The sequence below is a fragment of the Drosophila tropicalis genome, unplaced genomic scaffold (genome assembly GCF_018151085.1).
Source record: "Drosophila tropicalis isolate 14030-0801.00 unplaced genomic scaffold, ASM1815108v1 contig_130, whole genome shotgun sequence".
NCBI classification, from domain to species: Eukaryota; Metazoa; Arthropoda; class Insecta; order Diptera; family Drosophilidae; genus Drosophila; species Drosophila tropicalis.
Genome location: NW_027172573.1, coordinates 493,398 through 507,405, shown reverse-complemented (window position 1 = coordinate 507,405; position 14,008 = coordinate 493,398). Strand labels below are relative to the sequence as shown.

Here is a 14,008-nt window from a genome sequence, read left to right as displayed (position 1 = left end):
AGATTTATGACAAATTGGCATTGACCAAAGCTCCCCACCATCGCTCTCTTTTCCTTTGTGACTCTGCTAAATAGTTGCAAATTTCACAAATGGTCGGTCACTTGCAGGCGCTGTTGGGGAGTGGGAGGCGAAGGCGGTGCATAAGTGAGGGGGGATGGAGTATTTTCCCTAAAAATATGCAATGTGTTGTGTGCATTGTCTGGTCGCCAAGCGCCCATGTAGCACCAACTGTGACCCCAAAATGGGGAAAGCTTTCTGGTTTCAGTCTCCCCTTCCCCCACACCTCTGCCCATGACGGAATTCTCACCATGTCATAGACCCTGGCCCTGGCTAACTGACTGACTGACTGGCCGTATGCAAAATGACTTTAATTAGGATGCAAAAGTTCTCATGCAAAAATTGAATCAAATCAATTTATGTAAATTTTTTCATTCGACCTTTTGCAACGATCAAGCCCCCCACTCTAAGCTCGCCATTGCCATCGGCATTCGGCATCAAAACAAAGTTTAGAGTTCACCATATATTAGATTTTCATTGCGGTATATCAATCCATCTATCTATCTATCTATGTGTATGTGTATCAACATTTTTTCTATCCGAAAAGTTTGCTCAATTAATTTATGCATTACAATTTCGACACGCAAATGGTTTTTCAATTTGAAATTCAACTTGATTGAATATTTTTGATATTTCTCTTCAAGTTTGTGATTGATGTGCAATTAGTTTAGTTGACAAAAATGCAAAATGTTCAGCGAAACATGACATGACTCTACATATTTGATAATGAATGTAATTTCTCTCAGTGTAACATGTAATTCCTTCATAGAGAATGACACAAAAATTGCACTCGTAAACCAAATAAATAAACCATAAACATAACTGACCGCAAAATCAACTTAATTTCCCAACTCAGAAATAGAGGCCATCTCTCTCTCTCTCTCACACACACTCGGGCCAAAGGTCTCGGAGGCAACAACCCAAGTAACTTCCGTTAACTTGCGTGCAAACCTGTAATTTCCCTCCGTTACTTTCCACCAATTGGGGTTAAAAAGGGTTTAAGTTGCGACAAAACTTGCCACTGAGCCGTCCAAAAGTCCACGTTCACGTTTACGTCCACCACATGCATATGCATAATTATAGACTTTCGTTCCGTCCGGAACGTCGAAACGGAGCAGCATTATATATTTTGAAGTGGATGGAGGATGTTGGGTGGCGGATGGTGGTCATAGAGAGGGGTACAGATTGCTGGAGAATTGTAGGTTGGTAGCTTAGCAAACTAAACTGTGAAAACGCCATCAGCTCCATGAAAGAGGAGGCGACTCCAAAGTCGAGTCGAGTCGAGTCGTTGGGCACGTGAAATTTGAATATTGATTGGCTTTAATGAGCGCGCGCGTCTCGTTGGTCGTCCAATTAGTTTCCAGTGAGAAGCGGATGGGAGGAGGACTGTGGATCGGAAATACTCCGACTGGTGCGCGTGTTGCCTTTCCTATCTACACCCACAAAAATATATAGAAATAATAGTGTCAAAGAGGCAGACAGGAAGTATAGCCTCTTTGCGACGGAATGGGAGGAGTCCAAGTCAAGTGGTAATAAATTTATATGTTTCAAATGATTCTCCTTCCTCATGTTCCATCTCATGCGATCTCAGTCAACCTTTCCCCCTTTGGAAAGTATTCCCTTTGCCCATGATACATAGTACATCCAGCCAATAGATCGAAGAACTGATCAGAAGGCCAAGTGTTGGCCCACCTCTCTCGACTTCAGTTGCAGTTTTTCAATAATTCTGCCTCATAATTTTGTCGCTTGGGCAAAAAGAAAAATGAAATTAAATTTACATTTATTTTACGTGACGCAATGCAAATTCACGCATTTGCCCCAGCGACAGGTTTCAGGTGGCGTTAATGTGGGAGGAGTTGCTCGACAGCTGGCGGGGGAACTGGAGTTGGAGCTGGAGCTGGGGGCGTGGTCAATCGACGCATTGCACGCTCAGCACGTTTATTCGCACTTAATTCGCACTTTTTGACACCTTTTTTTTTTTTTGGCTTCGCAAAAACCAAATAAACAAAACTTCCGAAACTCCCGCAAAAATAAACCCTCCGCCCTCGGCCCCACACATCGAACCCCTTCCCAGCAGTTGGCCTGTCAGCAACATAATGTGCAATGTTGCACAGGCGGTGTGATAAAGAGAGCGAGTGGGGGAGAGGGGCAGGGAGGGACGCGAAAAATTATGCAAAATAAATTAATTACCAATTAAGGGTTGGGTACGCTTCACGATTGCAACAACAGCAGCAAAAGCAGCAGCTGTTGTTATGGGATTTTCGCAGAATTTCTGTGATTTTTACCACCCCCTCTCTCTCTCTCTCATCCTCTCTCGCCTCCTGATACGTGGCAAATTGGTGTGCGTGGGTAGGTGGGTGGGTGTTACAGAGGGTTTATGTCACAATTTGGGGGGTTGGTTGCAACATTGCGTATGTTGATATAAAGCGCTGCATTTGTCACATGAGTTGGACCAGGACCAGGACGAGGCCAGGCCAGGCTAGGCCTTACCCAGCCCAATGTACCAACGGCAATGGACACTAATTAGTGTCATTAAATGCGCTCCACATGACGACCATGACATGCAAGAAAGGAAGTGGTAACCTCACAATCTCATACCCCCATAAAAAACACACACACACACACACAGCCACATACACATACAAAGACAACAGTGAATACAAATGCAGCGAATTTGTTTGAAATTTATCATGAAGAAAGGAGCAAATTATCTTTTATCGATCTTTGCCTAATCTTTTGATGGCATTTGAGAGAATGTTTAGCGATAACAAGTGATATTGACTATCGCTTAATCGATCAATCCATTACTCAACACTTTAAGATCGATAATTTAATTAGACATGATAGACAATGAGCAAACAAGATGGTTAGAGAAATGGTGGTGAAAATAGTCATATAGGAATTATATGGGTTTATGTGATGAACGAGCCCCGTTTGAAGCAAATAAAACCGACAACAATCGATTGTTCATCGATCAATGAATTGTCCCGACATTTCACAATCTCTGGAGCATGTTGCAAGGAACAAACGAAACAATGAGAAATGTTAAGGAAATGGAAAAACGCTAATACCCTGCTGCGACTAGCAAGGACTCAATGTCCTTTGACCATGCAAGGCTTCTTTCAAATTAAAGCAAAGAAAAAACTTATGGAAAAACATAAAAACAAAGAGAAAACAAAAAAAGTCAAGTGGGCGACATGAAAACTAAAACAATGCACAAAAACAACAACAACAACAAAATTAAGAAAACAATCAAAATTCATTTTTAATTTTTATGCCATAAAAATGCAAACGAAGACGACAACAATAAAAAAAAAAAACACAAGAGAAAATGAAAAAAAAAAAAAATGGTCACCAAAAGCCAGACACGAAACATGGAATCCTAGTAACTTTGCTCCATCTCCAACTACCTCCAGGACCCTGGGCTTCCCACCCTTCTCCATCCCCTCCTTCTGCAGTTGCCCCATGCAATAGCAAACAGCGTCACGTAACGGTTTTTGGGTCCATGTTTTATGCCATTTTATACAACAATTTTTCCAACTTTTTCTCTGTTTTGTGTATATATGTATGTATATTTATTTTTTTAACTTTTTCGACTTTATACAAAACGAGTTTTTAAGTGCCCAGAAGGAGCTCTGAAACAATTAAAAACAATCTTTTTTGTTTTTATATAAACACACATACCAGCATACATACATACAAACATACATATATTTTGTTATGTTAACTATTGTTAAAATAATTCTAAAGACGACAGCGATACGAGAGAGGGGATGGGAGGGTTAAAGGTTGACAGGTGTAGGGGTCCCGGCAACGTGCTCTGTGTGTGTGTGTGTGTGTGTGTGTGTGTGTTGGTCTGTGGAATTGTTGTACTTCAAGTGCCATAAATACCAATCAAAATCAAATGCAGAACATAGAAATCTTATTTGACACTTGGCCCCATGGCTATTGACAGCAATTGAAGTCTCCCCACGCCCAGTCCCTGCCCGCTTCCCCAGTTCCCCAGATGCCCCACTTCACGTTCTTCTGCACCCTTATGTGGCATAGTCAGAAATTACGAGGTGGGCACAGCAACGAGTCTCACAAAGAAATTCCATCTAATATTTTATTATTGTATATCGATTCCAGTTGGTTGATAGTTCTACAAAAATCTCAAATTACTGAAAATTTTCACAAAATTTGAAAGCCAGAATAATATGAAGTTTATTTAGAAGTAATGGAAATGAAACCTGCAGAAATTTTGTCTGTATTTTGCGAAAGAGAGGTGTGAAGGGGGTAAGAAGAGAGTTCGGAGTTTCCAATCTCAAGATCTCCCACGTCGAAACTTTCTAATTTAAGTATTTTACTTCTGACATCGGATCGAGTAAATATAAAATGTGTTTACTTCGATTTTTAGCCTCGATAATCACCCTTGCCATAGAATAAGTAAGACGTTATCTTATCGTCTAACGCTTGGTATCCTATACTTATAGACAGAAATTTGTGCAAGATCAACTTGGTTTTAGGTTCCAAGACCTTAAGTGTTTCCTGTCATTTGATGAGGCGACAAAACATTTGTTTTCAGTGTACTTAAACTGTCTCTTAGTTTTTTGTTTTTCTATTCTTTGGTTTTATTTGTTATGTGTGGTATTTGCACCCACTTCTGAAAGCCGAGTGCCAACCCCTAAGCCCCATCCCATGTCAAACCTGGCCCCATCGTCGACAACATGCCGCATTACCCAGTGCCGGATTTTCGGGAAGGGGGGGCCAAATGAGGAAAATCTGCATCCAAGAAGCATTTTTGCCCCCAAAATTCTAATCTTCGACCCGTTTATGAGCTAGATCCGCCACTGGAGCGGGCAAAGTATTTTCAAAGTTTATTGTTTGTTGTTCAAGAGAACACACAAAAAACTAACGAGAGCGAAAAAATAAAAGTAAGTGCCAAATGCTGCCACATGCAGCCAGCCTCCTCTTGATGACTCTGACACCACCACCCTCCCAGACCCTCGTTTCACCCGCATGGGCTCTTATTTGATTTATGTATGTATGTGTTGGTGTTGTTGTTGTTGTCGTTGTTGATATCGTGTTTATTATTGTGGCAACATATGGAGAAGTATTTTGTTGTTGTTGTAGTTTATTGTTGTTATTTGTTAATCTATTTGTACAGATTTATTTTCGTTTCTTTCTTACTATTGTTGTTGCTGTTCGTTAAGTGAGATTTATGCCACGCCCCGTCAACGACACATTGCGTCCATCCCATTCTCAGCCTGCCCCTGCCTCTGCCCCTCCACCACCCATTCACCCATCCGATGAAACAGTTTTTACAAGAAACATTGTTGAGACATGTTAGAGGAATTTTTATTAAGTTGTTTTATGCTTTTGTTATTTTCTTTTCTTTTCTGCTTTCTGCTTAAACAATTACGACAAATTGCGCTTTTATGGAGTTGTTGCAGACAAACTTAAAGATACAGAGAGCAATGTGATAGGTGGTTAGATGGTGCAGGGGGGAGGGGCCTTGGGACAGTAAATACGCACGTACATACTATACATATATCAAGTGCAAAGCCCACTGCGCTAATATCCCACACCCCGATCACGATGTTGATGATGATGATGATCATCACCACGATCATGAAACACTAACTTGTCGTTTCTTTGTTCGACTCTGACTCTGACTTTGGCTTTAAATGGCTTCTTAATTGGAGCCTAATGCCTGGACAGCTTCTTTTCTTTATGTCACGGTCATGACCAAATCCAATTTAATTAGGTGAAAGCAACCATATCACAAGAATACTCTTAGGTATCGATATTTCTATATCAATCTTAACTCATCATTCAAAATTTGTTAAGTTTACTAGCAGTAAAATGAAATTTCTTTTACCTCTAGTGTTCAATCTTTGATCTAAAATCGAAAAAACTTAAAAAACTTTTCACCTCTCATCAAACATCGACATTTCGATTTTCATATCGATAATTTATACTATGGATCGTTGATAAAATTGCCTTTTCATTTCTTTATCGAGCAATCGAATTTGTTTTCGAATACAATTCTTAAATTCTTCAATGGAATCAGCCTTCAGCCCCGGCTTGAGGTCCCCAGGTCTCTAACTGACAGTTTCAATTAGGCTTTAACACTCTTTTTAGCCTCTCACTCTGACTCATTTTTCTCACTCCCTGTCCCTGTCCCTGTCTCCGTGTAACTGTCGCTCTGTCTCCCTGTTTAGCTTGCCTCTCCATTAGCTCTCTGTAACTCAAGTGGCCTGGCAATTACGTTCAATTTACTTGGCCAAGTTGGGTAACGGATGCAAGTTGGTGTAATTAAACGATGCTGACTCCAACTCTATCTCCCAACTGCAATTCCGACTCTCGAGTCCATTTTAACTGCCGGCATGCCACCTAATCATAAATGATACCAAAAGGAAATGCCTGTGGATGGAGTGCTGGAGCACCTGCTTCTCCTGCCGCTAATTACATTGATTCTAAGTCCGACCATTGCAGCAATTGACAATTGCTCGAGTCGACAAACGAGTCCGAGTTCGAGAGACTCTCTGTGCCTCTTTCTCGATCAACGCGCAACGTCAACTTAATTAATTGTGCGTCCGTCCGGCGATGCGAAAACTAGTTTTTCGTTGCTATTCAATTCCGACCCGATTGCAATTTCTATTTGCGCTAATTGCTAATTTTTGTGGAAAACACATTAATTAGCGCAAAATAAGCGCGAGTTAACCAAGTTAATTACATCTACATACAAATGTACGCTTAGTCCATGGTTAATCATTGAAATGCGAAAACAAGAAGAAGAAGAAAAAGCCCCACGAATAAAATTGTCTACATATATCCTTAGACTTGAGAATCGGAATTTTTCAAACTAGTTCATTGAACTAGATACTAGAAAATTAATTGTAACTGAAGAACTCAAGAGAAGCGGTGGAGGATCCCGCATATCCCTTTTTTCATGCCCCTCCCTAAATGTGCTTCCAGGACACACTGAAATTCCTTATATCAAGGATTCATTGTATTTGAAAGTATAAATTATGACAACTTTTTCTTTTTAATCAATTAACAATTATAACAAATAAAGCAAAGTTCTTTTTATACTTGTTGTTGTTGTTGTTGTTAAATATGTGCCAATTGTTGTATTATTTGATTAGCACTTGGTCTTATAATTTTACGATAATAATTGATGATTTAATTTTGATAAAGGAAAAATGCCTACACAACATTTATTTGTATTTGAGTCGATGGATGAGACGAGGTGGGTTGGGGTAGGTAGGAAGCCAGTCAACTGAGCCACTTGACCACAGACACACATCCAAGCAGATAAAGTGAATGAGTATGTAAGTGAGAGACAGAGAGAGAGAGAGAGAGAGCAAGATGATGGTATTACAGTTAATTACATTTACGGAGTCGAAATCGAAAATTACAGACACATTAAATAACGGTTAACTGGACAGCCGCAGCAGCAGCAGCAGCAGGCATCATCATCATCTCTCAACATTTTTGCAACGTCATTAATAACAGAGAGACAACAACAATAAAAAGGAAGAGCCCAATGCTCTTCTGCTCATCCATGATGGCAAAGAGAGGGAGTGCGGAGAGAGCGCCACAGAGAGAACCACAACAATGCGCACACACAGAGAGGACATGAAGAGAGATATTTACATAAGCGATTTTATGATGTGCCGCCTTGCACACACACACACACACACACATACACACGCAACAGCAATAGTATTAACAACAACGACGTCTGTAACCACTATCCTCCACCCGCATGTAAATACCAGACAGTTAAGAGAACTTTACAGCAGTCACTGTTAGATTCTTTCAGACGGATCTTGAAGCTGAACCAGATCAAATGCCCAGACACCCAGCAAGTGTAATGGAAACCCTCCACAGTAGACACAAAACGTTTTTCTTATCATCATGCGAAACGAAATAACTGTTTCGTATGATCGCAATTGAATTCGATTTATCTCTAAGTGGGCGCCCCTTTTGTGACTCAATAGTACCGCGAAACCATTGAAGTTTTGTGACTCATATCATTCAAATATCATATAGTTTTTGGTTATTATCGTTGGTAAAACCAAAGGGAACAATATCTACATACATATGTACATATGTATACATATTTATCAATCTATGTACATATTTATTATCGATTTTCTAATTTCTGTTTAAACAGAGGCAAATGCTAATTGATGGCAGAAATAATTAAAGATAAAGTTTACCGCTTTCTTGGGATTATGTGCACTGTGATCCTTTTAATGAATAGTTTCTTTTGCATATTCATATTTAGGGTAACTTTATACCACAAATACACATATGATTTATACATACATATGTCTGTATGTATGTATGAATGTACATATTTATGGTAGTTTGGGTATATTTCTCTTCCTGCATATTCGTGTTTCTACATTGCTGCACACGAAACGAACGAAAAACGGTTTTATCAGCACGTTTACACCATATTTACTTCATTTTAATAAAATTTCATGTGATTTTTCCAGGGACAACGAATGTGCGGCGGGACGAATGGGCCAAGGGAGAACGGTAAGTGACGTCGACGTCGACGACGGTGAACGGTAAACGGCGAAAGGAGATGTCTGCGAATGAAAAGCGCAGTTATGGGGCAGGCATACTGAATGCATCCGTAGGATTGCCCCTGTGTCCATGCACAATTGCTCATTCAAATGGAAATTATTTACACATTGGACACTGATTTACTTCTGTGCTTGTGTGTGCGTGTGTGTGTGTGAGTGTATGTGTCGTCGGTTTATTAATATCCTTTCTGCTTGGTTATGTTTTATATGAAATTACTCAAGTGCAATCGCCTGTATTTACGCCGGGATCTATATACTCTATACCTTGATGGGGTATATGGGTACTCATCAAGACGCGGCAAAACTAATGGCCACACTCTATATACATATGTATGAACCGTTAAACCGTTTCACAGCAGAGATCATCATTCGTCCTGATGTTTGTTTTACTGCAAATTTACAGGGTATCTAAAAGTTTGTACCACAATGTAACAATTTTTTTTTATTTTTTGTTTTTAATTATCATATGCACACAAATTGTATTAATTTAATTATTTTTTTTTTCCTTCCTTTTATTTTTGTTTTTTTTTTTGCTCTACAGTTGTTGTTGTTTGGTTTGTTGTATGTTTTTGCAATTATTTGCCATGATGTTTAATCGAATTTTTAATATTTATTTGAGCATAAAAACAGAAAATATGTTTGTACATATGAGTGTGTGTGTGTGCGTGCGTGCGTGTGTGTTTATGCCAGAAGCAGTTCTCGCCTAGACATTAACATTTAACAACAAATCTCGATTTCTAAACAAAAATTGTTGAGCAATTTAATTTGTGTATTTTTGTTGCTGTTGTTGTTGTTGTTGGCTAGTTTTTTTTTTCTTTTTTTCTTCATCTCGTTTTTTTCATTATTTTTAATTGCATTCGAATACAAATTAAGTCTATAGATTGTACGATAATTAATGAATGAATGAACGAACGAGCGAACGAATCGAATCGCGCATCGCAAATCGCGTTGATCGCGCGACGCCATGTGATGCAAGCAATGATTATGTATGTATGTGAGTGTGTGTGTGTGTGTGCGGCAGGCGCATAGGGGAAAAAAGTCGTTAAACAATCAACAAAACGGCTACATTGACGACAACAAAATGACAATTAATTTAATATCATTTTTGAAATTAAAATGACAACAACAACAACCACATACATACATATGTATATTTGTAAGTATGAGTGTATGCGTGTGTATGTTTGTTTGTGCCGTGGGCGAGCTGGTATTGTGCATACTAATAAACTATAGGACACTAACGACTTGATTTATGCCCTACCATGAATAGGCAACCTTTAGATTTCTAATGAGGGGCAGTCGGGGGCGAATTTCCCCAACTGGAATGGACAAATTTATGAATTCATTCAAAAATATCATTATTTCATGAATCCTTTGCCCAAAAAAGGACCCCTTCTTTGACTTTTTGTTCCTTGGAGTCACCTACACACCTCCAGTGTTATTTACATGGATAGAGACCATACTGAGGGTATAAAATATTCGGACAACCCATCATCATCATCATCATCATGCTCAGCAAACTATGAACATGAAGTGTAGTATGTATGAAATGGAAAAACAACGATCTAACAACAAAAGCTTAAACGAAATATAAATAAATAATTGGCAATAAAAATACAATTTGCACGATCATAAATTGGTTTTGGTGTGCCCGCGTATGTGTGTGTGTGTGTGTGTGTGAGCAATGTTCAATGGTTTTGCTCTTTTGTCGTGTAATTGACAAAGCGAACATAGAAATAATGTTGCCTGCAACATGTTGCCGAGCAATCTATTAGAGTCTGAGTTTTTTTTTTTTGTTGCTATTGCTATTGCTTTTAATAATGATGATTTTTAATTAGTTGTTAATTAAATTTGATTTTGCGCTGGCTTCCGCTGCCTATTCCATCTACCTACTTCCCCTCCACACCTCTCTGCCCCTCTGTCTCTCTCTGTGATGCCTCACCCCCGTAACACTATCTCTTTCGGATTTTTCTATCTTTGTCCATTTAATTTGCTTGCTTTATGCTTTTTTGTGTTGTTCTTGATATGTGGCTGCTAGCTCTCTGCTGGCTGCTAGGCTGCTGGCTTAATTGGCTGCCAATTTATTTTATTTGCGCAAAATTGCAGCCACACAACAACAACAACACAAGCAACACACAAACAAACAAAAAAGAAACACAAAAAGCAACAAAAAAAAAAAACATATATGTATGTATGGATGGGACAGCAACAACAGTAGAGAAAAACTAGGCAACATGTTGCGAACCGCTCAGCTCCCACATGTTGCCAGAGCTCACTGTTTGGGGCGCACTGCTGTTTGCCAATTAATACGCGGTTCTAATTTTTTATGACATTATTAAGCAGCATCATCATCATCATCGTCGTCATCATCATCATGGCCATGATATGTCGCATATTCTCTGAAAGAACTCCAACCGAGACGAGATCAACGTTTACTTGCGCCTTCAATGTGCACTTTTATAAACTTTATTGTCACAAAGAACACACACACATGTATGTGGACTAGAGGGCCGGGAGTGGAAGGAGAGGCTACTAATCGGAGATTAAATGCTTAAATCATTGTCGTAATACCATAATGGCAACTAAAACCTAAGAAAAATTTATCGAGGATAGAGAAAGACAAACTTATCGATCGATATTTGCACCGATAACCAAACGATTCTGTTTCTTGTGTAGATACTTAAAATGGTATCAGATAGATTAATTAGTTTCCCAAGTTAATTGGAATTCATTAGCTAATTTTACCATTGATCAATATGAATATTGACTTCTGGTTGAGTAATTGTTGGAGAAACCCTCTCTGTCACATTTCCTCTGTATATCTGTCTGGTCCAAGAGCTGACTGACTTTGCAACATGTTGCTCCCATTTATGTGTGAAGTTTGCCAGCGGAGCTCTCGGCCCCAACAACGCCCAGCCACAAAGTTGGAGCCCGAGCCTCGGAATCGGAATCGGTGCCCAGTGACAGTCCCAGTGGCAAGTTTCTCTCGTCTTTCGTCTTTGGCATTCCTTGGCAGCTTCATTAACAATGTTTGTTGCTCCCCTTGTTGCTGCTGCTGTTGTTGTTGTTGTTGTTTGGTATTGCCCTTTTTGCCACATGTCTTCTGTGTTTGTTGTTGCGGTTGTTGATTTTATTTTTATTCTTTTTTTTTTTTTTTTGCTACTGTACCACACAGAATCAGTCAGCGGGTCTCAGGTAGCACCACAAATAACAGTAGCAAATGGGAGTAGCAGCAGGGGCAATATAAGAAGGGAGGAGAAGGCCTAAAGCCGCGTTTTTTTGTTGTTTTGTTTCGTTTTAATACCCCTCAACCTCATGTAAGACGGAAGGGCATAATTGGCTATAATTAATCAACCTTTTAATGAACCAATTTTACAGCTGTAATCATTTAGCCAATATCTATCCACATCAACACGACATCTGTTCAGATCAGTTAAGCTATAGGCTATAGCTTCTGCTTCTGACTTTATATTAAGTTAATTACTTTTACAGGGTAATTCGCTAGTCGGCTATGTCATATGTTATGGGCTGCCTCTGTTTTGCCCACTTGTTGCTTCTCTGTGTTGCTGGGGATGCTGCTGCTGCTGCAGCTGCTGATGTTGCCGCTGTTGCCTGCCACTGTCTGTTTTTACTAATAATTGGCTTCAATGAGTTCCATAATTGTTTTGCTTTTGGACTTTTAATGATGTCGTTGTTGCTGTTGTTATTGTTGTTGTGCTGCGCTGTTGGCCTGGCCAATCGCAAGTCATCATTTTTGTAGCCTTGTCATTGTCCCCATATCTTTACCCCCCACCCCCCCGTACTAGCACTCCCTCAATATCGCTGTCTCAGTGTTTTTTTTTTTCTATCCCTCCTATTTCGATCCTTTACCTAATTGCTTATTATATGTATTTATGGTGTTTGTGGCACAGCTTTAGTTCTACTCCAAATATCCGTTACCTTCCGAAAACTCCCTACATGCCACTCTGCCACTCACTTACTCATTCACTCAAGCTTAACCAATAATTTAGCCATTGGCAACATGTTGCTATTGCTGCTGCTGTTGCCTCTTTTATGTTGCCAAGCTTTGCTTGCTGCTGCTGCTGTTGTTGTTGCTCTTGTAGTTGTTGTTATTATTTTGTACAAGCAATTAAATGCCTTTTCCCTCTCCCGCCCCTCCCCTCTCTCTCACCCTGCACATAGCATATGCGTTCGCGTTTTGTGGCGTGTTAATTAACTCAATTACGATTCGACGGACGTTTCTTGGCTGCGCTGCACTTGGTGGTTTTTTTTTCCTTCTTCTCTTTTTCCCGTTTTTCTTTGCATTCTTTTATTTTTATTTCTTCTTCTTTGCTTTTTTGATAATTATAATATTTATAGGTTTTTGCCTCGCAGCAACAACAGCAACACCAACAACAACAAGAGCAAGAACATTTTCTTATTGCGTGAGGCGGCTGGAAAAACTCTAATTAAAGCAACATTTAATTTTATGACATTATCATCATCATGATGTCTTTGTCAGTGTGTGTGTGTGTGTGCACATGCATATATCCGTATAGAAATCGTAGAACTTTGCCTTTTGATCCATGTGCGTATTCCAGGACATCTTGTGAAATAGTTTAAACTGTTAATTAATCGTTTGGTTTAATTAAATTACACTCTCTGCTTACGAGTTTCGGTTGTTCTCGTCTTTTGTCAACATTTGTGAAAGGGTTGCACATGGGAGTTGCATCCAAAATGAACTCATCCCTTAATCCAATCAAATAAATTAGAACTCTTAAGCCAAGGGGTTGGTTTGATACCAACTCTAAGGTTTGTAAAGAGACGCGACGAATTGAAAATACCCTGTTTTTTTTAAGTTGAAAACAAAATCTGAATAACATTCGAACATTCAATTGCAATTTCTTGTTTTCGTATGTACCCTTTAAGCCATTTATGTTCATACAATTTGTCAGTATCTTTGGGGGGGTGGGGAAGCTTCACATCAACCCCTCTGCTGCTTTCCACAACCCTCTCGTCTGAACCACCGTCTTCTCATATGTCATTTGCATCGACGTCAAGAACATAACATTTTGATTGTACCCTATTGCCATATGTTTGGGAATGTTTAGAATGTTTTAGACAAGTTGTATGTTCAATGGTCTCATCATCATGATGGAAATTGTTATAGCATAACTTGATGGGCATAAAACCCTTTCGATGCCGAATACCTAGGATCAAAGATCAGCAAAGATGCTTTACTTAATGTGTACTAACTATATAGATTCTCTTATCATACAATCGTAGATCTCTTTGCCTTTTCTCTTACTTTGTGATCTACTTTTTTCTAGGTTAGTGAGTGAGTAAAAGAGAGATAAAGAGAGACAGAGTGATAAACTGTTGCATCT

The 14,008-nt window shown here is 39.3% G+C and overlaps 1 protein-coding gene across 1 annotated transcript in view; it reads right to left on the bottom strand.

The window, feature by feature from the left end:
* Bx (Beadex) overlaps positions 1-14,008 on the bottom strand; it is a 57,651-nt gene that overhangs the window by 7,475 nt on the left and 36,168 nt on the right. The gene's annotated exons all lie outside the window — the stretch shown is intronic.